At 45.7% G+C, this 13,605-nt stretch overlaps 1 long non-coding RNA gene across 1 annotated transcript; it reads left to right on the top strand.

Moving 5' to 3' along the window:
* The first annotated feature begins 5,459 nt into the window (after window positions 1-5,459).
* LOC125942070 (uncharacterized) lies at window positions 5,460-10,633 on the top strand. The gene is made up of 4 exons (XR_007464768.1): window positions 5,460-7,576; window positions 8,838-8,912; window positions 9,036-9,101; window positions 9,295-10,633. It is a non-coding gene; the product is annotated as an uncharacterized LOC125942070 (long non-coding RNA).
* The last annotated feature ends 2,972 nt before the right edge of the window (window positions 10,634-13,605 follow it).

Genomic DNA, 13,605 nt, shown 5'->3' with positions numbered 1-13,605 from the left:
CGACCAAGTTTCCCCGGTGACCGCCGCCAAGATCGTGGCCCGTACTACAGCACATCTTTTCTTGACGACCAACTCCCGGCCCGTGATCCTCACCGTCTTTCTTCGCGCTCAGAATCGACCGACGCCGATATTGCCGCACAAGGACACTGGTCCAGCCGATCGCCGTCACCTCAGAGTCGCCAGTCGCGCTCCCCTCAACGCCGTCGCTCTCCTTCTCCGGCTTCCTCTGGACACCACCCGGGAAACTAGCCAGTGCAGCTCCGGGAGGTGAGGCTGCATTGACGACAAGGACCGCAAAACCTCTATCGACCCCTACTTCAAGACACAATTTGCTCGGTGTTCTCGTCGACGGCGTGCCCGTTACTGCTCTCATCGATACTGGTGCCCACATATCTGTTATGAGTTCTACGCTCCGACGCCGCCTACGCAAAGTGCTGACACCTGCCGTCTCTCCTACTGTGCGAGTAGCTGACGGCACCCGAACACCTGTTCTTGGCATGTGCACTGCCCGCGTTACTGTTGCCGGCCACCACACTTCAGTTCTCTTCGCCGTTCTCGACGCTTGCCCACATGATGTCATTCTTGGCATTGACTTCTTGAGCGCCCACTCTGCCCTCATCGATTGTTCTTCTGGCATTTTGCGGCTCGAACTGCCATTGTGTCCTGATGACACCGCATCAAGTAACGCTCGCCTACGTTCCCAGGAGTTTCTACGACTACCCGCGCAGGCTGCTACCTACGTCCTTATGTCACCGTTTCCCCCAGTGCCTGATGGTGAATATGTGGTCGCTCCCCTCACAGATCTGATCCTTTCGCGCAACATCGCACTTCCCCATACCGTAGTGCTTATTGCCAACAACAAAACGTTGCTTCCAGTCCTCAACTTTTCTACTTCGGCCCATGTTCTTCCTCAAGGAATTTCACTAGCCGAACTGTCACCTTTGGAAGAATGTATTGTTTCTGCATTCGCTGCTGACGCTGAGACCGCGACGCAACCTGCCATACCGGCGCCAACCCAGGCACTTCTGGACAAAATGATATCCCCCGACCTCCTACCTTCCCAAAGTGCAGCACTCCGTGGTGTCCTATTTTCGTACCTGGACGTATTTGATGTTGCGAACAGTCCACTAGGACGTACACATGTAGTGGCCCACCGCATCGACACTGGAGACGCCAGCCCCCTTCACAAGCACCCTTACCGAGTATCTCACTCTGAGCGCGAAGTCATCCAAAAGGAGGTAGAGAAAATGCTTGATAAAGATGTTATAGAGCCTTCCTCTAGCCCTTGGGCATCCCCTGTAGTGCTTGTAAAAAAGGACAACAGCTGGCGGTTCTGCGTCGATTATTGCCATCTCAATCGGGTAAAGAAGAAGGATGTGTATCCTCTCCCATGAATTGATGATGCGCTCGACTGCCTCCATGGTGCCAAATATTTCTCGTCGCTAGATCTCCGCTCGGGATACTGGCAAATTGCCGTCGATGACCGCGACCGCGAGAAGACCGCATTCATCACACCCGACGGCCTCTACCAATTTAAGGTTATGCCTTTTGGGTTGTGTAATGCTCCTGCAACTTTTGAACGCATGATGGACACTCTTCTACGTGGTCTGAAATGGTCGACCTGTCTTTGTTATCTGGACGACGTCATCGTTTTCTCACCCAGCTTTGACAGCCACCTCCCTCGTCTGTCGGCCATTCTCGACATCTTTCGCCGGGCTGGCCTCCAGCTCAATTCGTCTAAGTGTACCTTTGGGCGCCGCCAGATCAAATTACTTGGACACCTAGTCGACGCTACTGGTGTCCAACCAGACCCTGACAAGGTCCGTGCCGTCCGCGAGTTCCCAGTTCCGCGGTCCACTCAAGAAGTAGGCAGCTTTCTTGGGCTCTGCTCCTACTTTCGCCGCTTTGTTCTCAACTTCGCGGACATTGCTCAACCCCTCATGGACCTACTCAAGAAGGATGCGGCCTTTTCTTGGGGCGCGGACCAAGCGTCTTCCTTTGCGTCGTTGATTTCTGCCCTCACTACACCACCTGTGCTGGCTCATTTTGACCCGGCTGCTAGAACAGAACTTCGCACTGACGCAAGCGGCCATGGCATTGGTGCTATCCTCGCCCAAACACAGAACGGAGCCAACCGTGTGATAGCGTATGCTAGTCGTCTTCTGTCACAGTCGGAGAAGAATTACACAATCACTGAGCGGGAGTGCTTAGCTCTCGTCTGGGCTGTCGCGAAATTCCGTCCGTACCTATATGGACGGCCGTTCGTGGTCATAACAGATCATCATGTGCTCTGCTGGCTTTCAACACTCAAAGACCCCACAGGGAGGCTCGGCCGTTGGGCATTACGATTACAGGAGTACACGTTCTCGGTAGTGTACAAATCTGGCAAGTTACACAATGACGCCGATTGCCTCTCCCGCCATCCCGTTGAACCATCCGACTCCACTGAAACGGACCCCGACACCTATGTCTTGGCGATAACAGACTTCACCCATGTGGCCGACGAACAACGTCGAGATCCATCTTTGCTCTCTCTTATTGACCGTCTGCAATCCGGCACCCTCGACCCTTCCCTCAACATGTTCTTGCTTCAGGATAACGTTCTTTACCGCCGCAACATGCACCCCGACGGCGCAGAACTCCTGCTCGTTGTCCCGCATCATCTGCGCAGGGATGTCCTCATCCAGTTTCATGACGCCCCCACTTCCGGGCACTTAGGCGTCTCCAGAACTTATGATCGCATACGACGACGCTTTTTCTGGAAGGGCCTTTATCGGTCCGTTCGCCGCTACGTAACATCTTGTGACCTGTGTCTGCGTCGGAAGAAACCTGCGACTCTACCCGCTGGTCTCCTTCAGCCAATTGACGTTCCAGCCGAGCCATTTCATCGAGTGGGCCTGGACTTGCTGGGTCCCTTTCCAATTTCCACGAAAGGCAACAAATGGATTGCAGTCGCTACGGATTATACCACTCGATTTGCAATTACTCGAGCGTTGCCAACCAGCTGCGTCACAGACGTAGCCGACTTCCTACTGTACGACGTCATCCTCCAACATGGTGCTCCACGTCACCTACTCACAGATCGCGGTCGCTGCTTCCTGTCTCGTGTGGTTGACGATCTACTTCGCTCATGTGCTACTCATCACAACTTCACGACCTCATATCACCCTCAAACTAATGGACTCACCGAACGCTTAAACCGTACACTGACCGACATGCTTTCCATGTACGTTTCCGATGACCACCATGATTGGGACGTTGCGCTCCCGTTCGTCACATTTGCATACAACTCATCGCGTCATGAAACTGCCGGCTACTCACCCTTCTATCTTCTCTTTGGACGCCATCCCTTACTACCCTTTGACACCTTGCTCCCTTCTGATCCGGCCTCCACGTCCACGACTTCCTATGCGCAAGATGTCATCACGCGTGCGCTCGTCGCGCGCACAGTAGCCCGCGCTCGGCTCACGTCATCGCAGACCGCACAAAAGGCCATCTACGATCGTCGACACCGGGATACTGATTTTCCAGTGGGCTCTCTCGTCCTTCTCTGGCTCCCATCTCGTCGCGTCGGCCTGTGTGAAAAGTTAATGTCGCGGTACGTCGGACCCTATCGCCTGCTGCGCCAGGTGACTCCTGTCACCTATGAGATATCTCCCATGGCATCCACCTCATCGACTGCCGCACCGCGAACTGACATCGTACATGTTTCCCGCCTCAAACTTTACAACTGTGATAATCCATTTTGATCACAACAAGCACCGGGACGGTGCTTCATCGGCCGGGGATAATGTCACGAGCAATGGCAAAGACAAAGACGTTGTAGTGGGGCTGGGTCAGAGGCTCTCTTGTCGGAGTGAAAACCTGCTGGAACCTGTGCGCTCTGTGCAGTCTTGTCTAGGCAAGCGCTAGCCGGTCACGGTTAATTAAATACTCCCCGTAACAATATTGTTTGATCGCGAAGATAGCAGACCCTTCAGTCTCCAGACTTTCACGCGAACAACGTTGTTCTCACAAGTATATGTCATCCTCAAGTGATTGTTTGGATGCATCTAGTAGCAGTGACTCGGAGGATGAATGGAGTTCCATCAGAGTTTAGTTCGGACGACGGAAGAGACCTTCAGAACACTCAGAACCACTAGACAGTTTCCACGAGGCAGTTTCCACTAGGCAGAAAACACTTTCTTTAACACATGTTCCTTATGACCGAGAACGCTGAAACTTTCACGTGTATACGCAATTGATGTATTTTGTATATTTCATCTTGACTAAAGGTGGTTGAGCGCAGGAAAACAGGACGAAAAGAGAAGGCACATTGGACGCAGAGGCGCTATGTGCCCTCTCTTGTCCTCATGTTTCACTGCGCTCAACAGCCTTTAGTCAAGATGAACCAACAAGCCTACATTGTAACAGATGTATTTTTCCTGTTTCTTATTTTTATGTTATCAGCATAGCAATGCAAAAGTTTTATGCATTTTTCAATAAATTTTGTTTTTCACAAATAATGTTTACATATTTTGCCCTAACATTTGTTTTTAAAATTAAAATCTTTAGAAAGTACATTTATTTAGCTTTCGATGGATATATAGCATGACATTGTAACCATGATAATATAAAAAAAAACAATAATAAAGCCTTCAAAAATGGCTAATCTTCCCATGGTAAGAAAAGAGTTAATGTACCACTGATTTCTACAGAAAAATCACACCTGTGCCCACCATGGTTCTTGAATGCGGAATCATCATGGAACGGAAGCGCTCAACAAGGACAACCTGGAGGCTTAGAGAAAAAGCCTCTTCTGCAGAGTCAAAGTTTACAGCATAAACAGTGGCCGAAAAGTTTTGCTGACGATGCCATATCAGTTCTTGAAATGTTGAAACCAGCCTATATTGCATTTACCAGGGAAGTTCTCACTGGAACCAAACAGCAAGCCATTTAACTTTAAACTTAAGTACAGGACTGTACATGAGAATGTTCCTAGCACAGATATTCATGAAGCACCTGTACAGGGCTTTTTCAATCTTGTCAAAAGCTGCTGTGCCTTGTTGTTTTGGCAAAAGCTACTGTTTGCTCCAGTTAAGCACCCAAACAAATGCACTCTATTACCTTTGCCTAAACATCAACCTTGTTGAGAAGATTAATATTTAAAGCGCCTCAGATGTAATTCATAAGACCTGTACAACTTACTGCTTTTTGCCTTGTTTCACTCAGCATATAATATCCATCTTCATGTGAAGTCCAAATTTCTGTAATTTTTCTCATACATGGTGTCAACATGCACTTAACACAGTTCCCCTCCCCAAAAAGACAATGTCAGTGACTCACATCTTTCAATGCAAAAAAAGATATATATATATATTTCCACATAAAGGAGGCAAGCTTTCCTCCAAAGCAGAGTGAAGAAAGCAAGCATGTGAATATAAGGAAAGGTGGTTATGAACATATATGTTCACCTTTTCTCAGCAAATCAGGCTCAGCTCACAGTAGCCTCTTCTTCATGACTTTCGTAAACCATGCAATGCAGAACGAGCAATTCTGCCACTGGAAGTGTGCCGCACAGCAAAAAAGGAAAGACAACAAAAAAAGTGAGTCAGGGAGGGAGGCTCGTGATGTAAACATGACGCAATCCCACAGTGACGCAATCCCAAGGCACTGAAGGAATGTTGCTTGCAGATGCTAGTCCTGGCATAGCGAGAGAGCATCTACGCATTGAAGTACTTTTTGCGGCAAGGTATTTCTGAAATGGTATATATTTTAACGTTAAATGCATTTCTTGACCTCGATAAAAAGTGGTTCAGGGACCCTGTAAAGGGGCCCTGAAACACTTTTTGAACACAATAAGAAAACATTGCCGATCTGTCGTAGAGGCTGCTGTGAACATGTAAACCAAATATGTATTACTGCACTACTTGCAGCAGGGAATTTACTATCTCGTGAAACAAACAGCAAAAAAAATCGCTTGCTCTCGCTACCGCAATGCTGCCATGCAGCTTCATTAAAGGCAGCTCCACCCACCAACACTACTGGCTGATTTCGTGACTGCGAGCAGATTTCGTGGTTGCGGCCGCCATTGGGTGTCGTGACGAGAGCCCTTTCACCGCCGCGACACTCAACTTTTGGCCAGGGCTTTGCCCTCTTGGCTTCTCTGCTGTGTAATTTCCAACACACTAGCAGAGACAAAAAGAGAGAGAAAGGCAGGTATCGATGTGATAGCTCCACTTATAGTTGAAGAATCCGAAAAATGTTTTCGCCATGAGATTCGTCCATTTGTATCATCTATTTGTATGTGACCATTATTAAAGCATGCACTTCATGAATTTACCTTGACACTCAACAAAAGTAAAACGCGATTTCTAAAGCACATTCATAATTCCTGAAGTGTAGAAATAAACAAAATAAATAAAAAATGAATACTTATAAATTTTAGCTATTCATCTGAAAAAGTAAAATCTTGACGATGCAACGCCTGTTGTGTAACAGGGAAAGCGCATATTGCTACACATGCAAAGAAGAGACGCCACAAACATGCACAGCGAGCACCACGGCGTCGAAGCACAAATGGAAAGCGCGAACGCTGCAATTCTCTTCTCCACCTCTAGGCACCTTCCTCCTCCGGTGCCCGCTTCCCTCGCGGGGACAAACATAATATCGCCGATTTGAAAGACGAGGCATCTACGCTCGCCCATAAAAATAGCATGCTGTGCTTATACCAATAGTACCAACAATACTTTTTTATTATTTTTGCATTGAACTCGGGACCATGCAAGGAACACAATTGGGTGGTAACAATTTGCCAAGTCGTCCTTTTTTTTTACCCATTACATGACTAGTTCCAGCATGTGCCCCATTTTTGCTAAAAAAAGTCCATTTGCAAGCAACATCAACAATAAGTAATGACTCACCTGTGGTAACTCCTTTAGAAATGTAAGGAACTATCCAGTTTGCCTTTTCATGCAATAAACAGCTTGGGGTGGTCAATTTCAAAATGGGAAAATTGCCATCCACCTGATTGTACCATAATGAAAGAAGCCTGCACGAAGTCCTCAGAAAGCAAAGTTCACAGCTGACAAGAATTTCATTCTGGTCTACAAGTCGAATTTAGGACCAAAAAAATTCTGGGGTTTTATGTGCCAAAACCACGCTACGTTTATGAGGCATGCCATAGTGGGGGATTCCAGAATAATTTTTACCACCTGGGGTTATTTAACGTGCAAATTCAGGACCATCATTAGGGGTCAGGGGGATGGCAGTTTTTCCTTTCAAGAAATCTACACCCATAAGCCGAATCTCTGCAGAATTCTTTTGAGCAACCAATATTTAACCAACATTTGTGCACGTGCAGGTAAATGAGCGATGGGAATGTCCATTCTATGGCACTGAGGAAGAAAACAATGTGAGTAATAACCATATCTTTTTCTCTGTCGCTCTCACAAAAGTGTGAAAGTAGCATTTTTTCGCACAACAAATGACACAATGCTAGCAGTTCCTTAGTTTTTGTTAACAAACCCATGTGCAGGAGATGCCAGCATCTTACTGCTGGTCAAGTGCAGTCCTTCGTGATGAAGAAGGAACCAATGTAAGTTAAACGGCACCTCATCATCTTCAATGCCTCCATATATGGATCCAAGTTTGCCCTCTCATGCATTAAAGCGATACTAAAGAGAAAGATAAGTTCAGCTGTATTAGTAAATTGCCTTTCTAGAATACAAAAAAGTATGCTAATTTTGCTGAAAGGGCGAAACTGTCAAGGCATTGACAGCGATAGCAAGGTTTAGCGTTACGCCTGGACTCCTCGAACGGTGTTCGAATATTCGGGGGCGACATGTTGGCACAACGCAGCACGCAAGGCAACTCGTGCTCTGCCGAAGAAACAGCACCCTGCCAGTTACCAGGCATCTCACAACGGTGGCATGAATGCCACGAGTGGTGCTGAAAACAGCGCAGCTGAATGGTGCATGAGATAAGACTGCAGTAAATCATCGCCGTTAGTCAGCACCCAGTGAAATATTGGATAACACTAGCTTCATGTTTACTGCCCACTCCACTCAGAGCAGTGCATACACACAGCAGATCAGCAGGAACGCTGGTGTGCTTATAGTGGCGTGCGCACAACACTCGCACCAGTAGTGGAAGGTAGAGCGCTGCCCTGGCTCCGCCAACAAGGCATTGAGTGCAGCAGTGATGGTGCACCCGCTTCATTTCGTCATTTTTGCAGCTAAATGTACTCCGTATCTCTGGAGAACCTCTAATCCTCCATACGCGAGCCGCGCATGCGGCATCGAGCGGGACAGCCCAACATCGGCAGTAGATGCGCCTCAAGCATCCATATAATTGCTATCGCAATAAAAAGCTACTGCTATTGTGAGAAAGAGCACGCTAAGCTAGAAAAGACGCTGAAACGAAAGACTGGGGACACCACCTTAAGTTTCCAAAACAGCAAGCCATGACATTGCCTATTTTGATGGTGTCTGCTTGGACCCAGTTAATTTTTTATAGGCATCGATGGACTACATTGTATTCTAAAGGAGCCAAAGACTGAACTTAGCAAGTTTCGAGAACATTTACAAGGGGCACAATGACCCAAATATGAGAAAATATTTTGAAATCAGTGACACCACGTTGACGTGCTGGTGCTGTGGTTTCTGCATGAAATTTGTAAATGCAAGCTTTTTTTTTTTCTCTTCTTGTAAACAACCACTTACTGAGAAATTAACGAATATAGAGTATTTTTAAGAAATACTATATCAGACTAAACTGATTTATTATTTTTTTTAGTGTTCCTTTAAACAACCAAATACCCAAAGATTCCCAAGCTTTCTTAACACAACTCTGTGCAGGTGGAAATGCCAATGGAAAGTGAAATACACAGGCTGCATTCATTCTTGCACCGAGAAGAAGCAGAAGAAAGGAATGTGAGTGAAAAAACAGTTTCATCTGTAATGCAACAACAAAAGTGCTGTACAAGTTGCCATTTCATAAAATGAGTAATTTAATGTTGGCAGACACTCAGTTTTTGTTGACAAACTTACATGCAGGAGAAGACACCATTAAGTGACGAATGGCCAGGTTCATTCTTAATAGATCAACTACAGCAAAACAATGTAAGTGAACTTATACATCCTAACCTCTTTAAAATTTTACCCAGTCAAGATAAAAACGAACACTAGTTTCCTTTTGTACTCTAAACTACTTAACGTATGGGTAAGCGGTCAATTAAATAAGCCCATGCAGAAAGCCCATACAAATTGAAAAACCAAGTAGTAGTAGTGTGTGACTGCTCAATCTTATGTGCAGATGGTAACAGCGGTCACCATCCTTGACCCACATTCGATGTCCCTTGGCCAGGACACGGAAGAGAGCAACGTAAGTGAAGACTGCTTAACCTTTCATGGCTTCCTTTGCCCAGCCAGAACAGGCATTCATTTCATACTTTTGCACTGTAAATGACTTTACAAAAAGCTGCCAAATATTGCAAATTATGCGGTATTATTCATAATGTAGGTCGCTATTCAGATGTCAGTTCAACAAGATCAGAACAACATTTGGTGTTAAACATCTGTAGATTTGAATTTATCAGAAAAATACCCAAATTTCTTGCCTTTGATGAATACACACGAGACCAATCTCTGCCGTTTCCTTTTTTTCTTACCTGAATTTTATTGGCCCTTTCTGCCATATTTCGTAGGAATAATCTACAAAATGAAATACAGGAAAGACACACAACCCATTTCATTTGTGACAGTCCATGGTTGTGCACATAGCTTTTTAATATATGCATAAGGAATAGAAAAATTGCCCTATATGCTGAATTCCATGCAATTCATCTGAGAGCACATCTCAGTAGGGTTATGATGAATTACTTGTCTTTGGCTTTTACAACTGAGTCAGATTTGAATTGTCACTACACTATTTTGCTCATTGATGAGAACAAGGCCGCCATGGCTGTAGAATCTGTTCCAAAAACTGCCCACTGTATATCAATCAACAGTGGGTGCACAACGGAAGCCTCAGCATGCAGCCAACATTTCAACAAGCAGACTTGTTCTCTTGTAGGCAAAGTCCCCCCTAACGAAACATTGGCTCCAGGGTCAGGCTTTCCGCTGGTGATGCCTGTACGTGAGTCACCAGCACTGCTACTTGTAATGCACAACAGTTCTGCAGAATTATTTAATAGCATGAAGTAGTATGTGATGCTATCATGCTGATAAGACATTAACTCTTCATATTTCATCACACATGACATCATATTTGGGCTTTAAGGATCTGCCTTTCAATGGGTAATGTTGGAAGGAAAGCCACCACTAGAATGAAGCAAACAATTCCTTTCCCATGCTGTTACAGAGAAACCTCCGATTCTCATAGCTTCAGCTAAATTTTGTTTTCGTCATAACGATACTGTGTCATGGCGCAGTCCAATTTGAAGCATATTTTACACAAAAGACTTTAACAATATAATCTTATCTATGAAAGTGAGTCAATACTTAGCAAAAGCTCAAGATTAAGAAGCTGCTCAAAGTGTGGCTGAAGAAAATGGCCCGCCCTTGTAAGAGTTGCTGAACTACAGTAAGACTCTGGTTCGGAGATTACAGTGGCCCCTCTTTGCATACTTAACATCACAATTCAGAGGACAACAGTGCTGGAGTGTGTGTGTCTTTCATCTATGTCGTGTTCCTTGGGCAGTAGTGCAGTTACCCCTACAAGCCACAGCTTTATTTTAGGGGAAACAGCTTTGCGGGAAGATATTGGGGTTTTTAAACTGATTCAAAGTGATACAGGGATTAAAAACATCCATAGAAATTAGTTCTGCCTAGAAATGTATAGCCCGGCACATGAGTGACTGAAAATTGGTCCTGCAAATAATTTGCACAAGACACTCAAATTGAACATAGATAGACACCCGCCGCTTCTTCATGTCACGGCCTAAACATATACGAAAACATGCCCCCAAGACGTCATTTCATACTTCTAGGCCTGACCAAATGTGGTCATTCCACTCAGTTGGGAGTCGGTATATGCTATCAACAGTGACTCAGGAGCCTTCTTCCACATAGTAATACGAATTTTGAACCCACCATTTACTTTGCTTTGATGATGATGTTTTAAATATATCTGCAATATGCTCAACTTGCGAATATATATATAAACATATATTATATACACATATACAGGGTGTTTCAGCGAACACTTTCAAAAAATCCTAAAGGTAGGTTTTTCGAGAAAAATAGGAATTCTCTTAAGGAGCAAGCTTTCAGGTTCGGCGGATGTCAGAAATTATGAGAAACATGGGAATTACATAGTTTATTAACTAAAATTGTCTAACGAACTTTTTAATTAGTGACGTTTGGCAGTTATTGCCAATGGCAAATTTGTGGCCACTGAGACGACGATGCCGTATCAGTTTTTAAAGCAAAGAAAATGTCACTCTGTAAAGCCCTGCAGCCCGTGAAAATCAAGTATTTTCTCCCGCATGAAACCGAAACGCGGCGAATATGGTGCACCGGAAATCTAGTGCAAATGCAACGTCCACTGATGATGTGTTGCGGTGACTGCGGCGCCCAATTCGAAATGTCTCTGGTGATTCCCCAGGCTAGGGAGCCTCAACGCTCAGCTTAGACCCCGGCTGGCGTTATTTTTTCTTTCGTTGGTAGGCGCAAGAAAGAGTCTAACCATCGCCAACTACGCATTTGTCGATTTTAAGATGCTGTTGGGCTCTGGCCTGGTGCTCTGCCAGTGCAGTTTCCTCCGGAAGCAGTCCTTTAATTTCCATTCACATTACGCTAGCTTCGTTGAAAGAATAAAGCCTCGCTTTTGTGACTGTGCAGAGTTTTTTTCAGCGGTGCTGATATTGTGACAGGAGTTATTTTTACGTGGTATGGGCTTGACAGCTAAAATAAACGAGGGATCCGTAGCTGTAAACTTCTTGGCATGGTAGCGCGACGTTGTTTCGTACCAGCTACGCTCCCATTTGTTGTAAGTGCTGGCCTAGGATTAGGAAATCTTGACTTCATACTATGTTTAGCAGTTTTGAGTAATGTAACAAACATTAATGAACAATTATAGTTTATTTCAATCTTTCATTTGGTTGTAGGCCTATTCGGACACTCCACGAGAGTAATATCATTTTGGACGACAACACAGAATATTTACATGATGTGCTCAAATTGTTTTCCGTCCATTGCGATGCACAGACGAAGGCGCTCTTTCATGGAGTTCACAGTAGATAAAAGCATCAGTCTGGAAATGTTGTCGAGGGATATTCTCACACGTTGCTTCATATCCTTGATGTTGGCTGGTTCCTTCTTGAAAACCTCATTTTTAACATATCCCCAGAGAACGAAGTTCAAGGGGGACAAATTGGGTGACCTAGGCGGCCAGGGTGGCCTTCCACCACGTCCAATCCATTGGTTGGGAAAGGACTCGTCAATAAATTTACGAGCTGGCGAAGAAAAATGCGGCGAGGCTCCGTCGTGCTGGAACCACATTTTTTTTTCAGCGCAGCCAGTGGTAACTCTGAGGCAAACTCGGAGACGACGCCCTTTAAAACGCACTCTGTGTACTTCTTTCCTGTAAGGTTTCCGTCGATGAAGTAAGGACGAACAATAAGGCCGTTATAAATGCCGCACCATACGTTCACTGACCACCTCCTGGTGCTTATGCTCACGAAGCCAGTGTGGATTCTAATCGCACCAATAATGTGCGTTGTGCAAATTGACATTCGAATACCTACAAAATTGGGCCTCGTCGGTCCAAAGCACTCTGTTTAGAAATTCTGGATCTTCTTCACATTGAATAAGGCACCAGTTGCAAAAATCGAGCCGTTTTTGAAAGTCGCTTGGTGTGAGCTCTTAGTGAAGACACACATGATATTGGTGGTAGCTGTGTCTTGAAAGTGACCTCCAAACTGAAGCTGGGCTCGCTCCATATGAGCTGGCAATTTCCCTGACACTTGCTTCCGGCCTGACAGCTACGTATGCCAGTACATCCCTGTCAAAATCATCAGTTGCACTGGCTGGTCGCTTCCTTTTCTGTGCATGGACTGATCCAGTGGTCCTAAACCAATTAAATATCGATACAAAAGTGGGGCGAGCTTGCACGCGACAGCCAGGAGCCTCAACGCTCAGCTTAGACCACAGCTCGCATTATCTTTTTTTCGTTGCATCTTGGGCAGCACACAGCATCGATGCCAGCTCCGCGTCCTTTTGCACGCTCACATAAGCGAACACAATGTCCACTTCCTCGGCAACGGAGTACTGGAGTTGCGCTGGCGCGGCCATTTGCACAATATTAACGCTGCGGCGTTGAAACCTTGATCCTCAAATGGACTGGTAATGCAATGGTAGTGCAATGGTAGTCCAGTGGTAATGCAATGGCTATGTCGCACGCGAACCCCAAAAACACACACTTTATCGGGAAACTTCAACGCGTTTGTAAATCTGGCGCTACAAGCCACAAGAACTAACAGCATGCAGCCACTGCCGCGAACGTCCTCCTTGGCCCGCAAACGAACCTTTCCTTTGTCTCATGCGCTTCCTAACACGCAGCGATTATAAAAGAACAACAGATGAACCTAACGAGTAAATGTACGGATGGCGACGCCTTACATCT

Source organism: Dermacentor silvarum, chromosome 1 (assembly GCF_013339745.2).
Source record: "Dermacentor silvarum isolate Dsil-2018 chromosome 1, BIME_Dsil_1.4, whole genome shotgun sequence".
Taxonomy (NCBI): domain Eukaryota; kingdom Metazoa; phylum Arthropoda; class Arachnida; order Ixodida; family Ixodidae; genus Dermacentor; species Dermacentor silvarum.
This window is presented reverse-complemented; position numbering and strand designations above follow the sequence as displayed.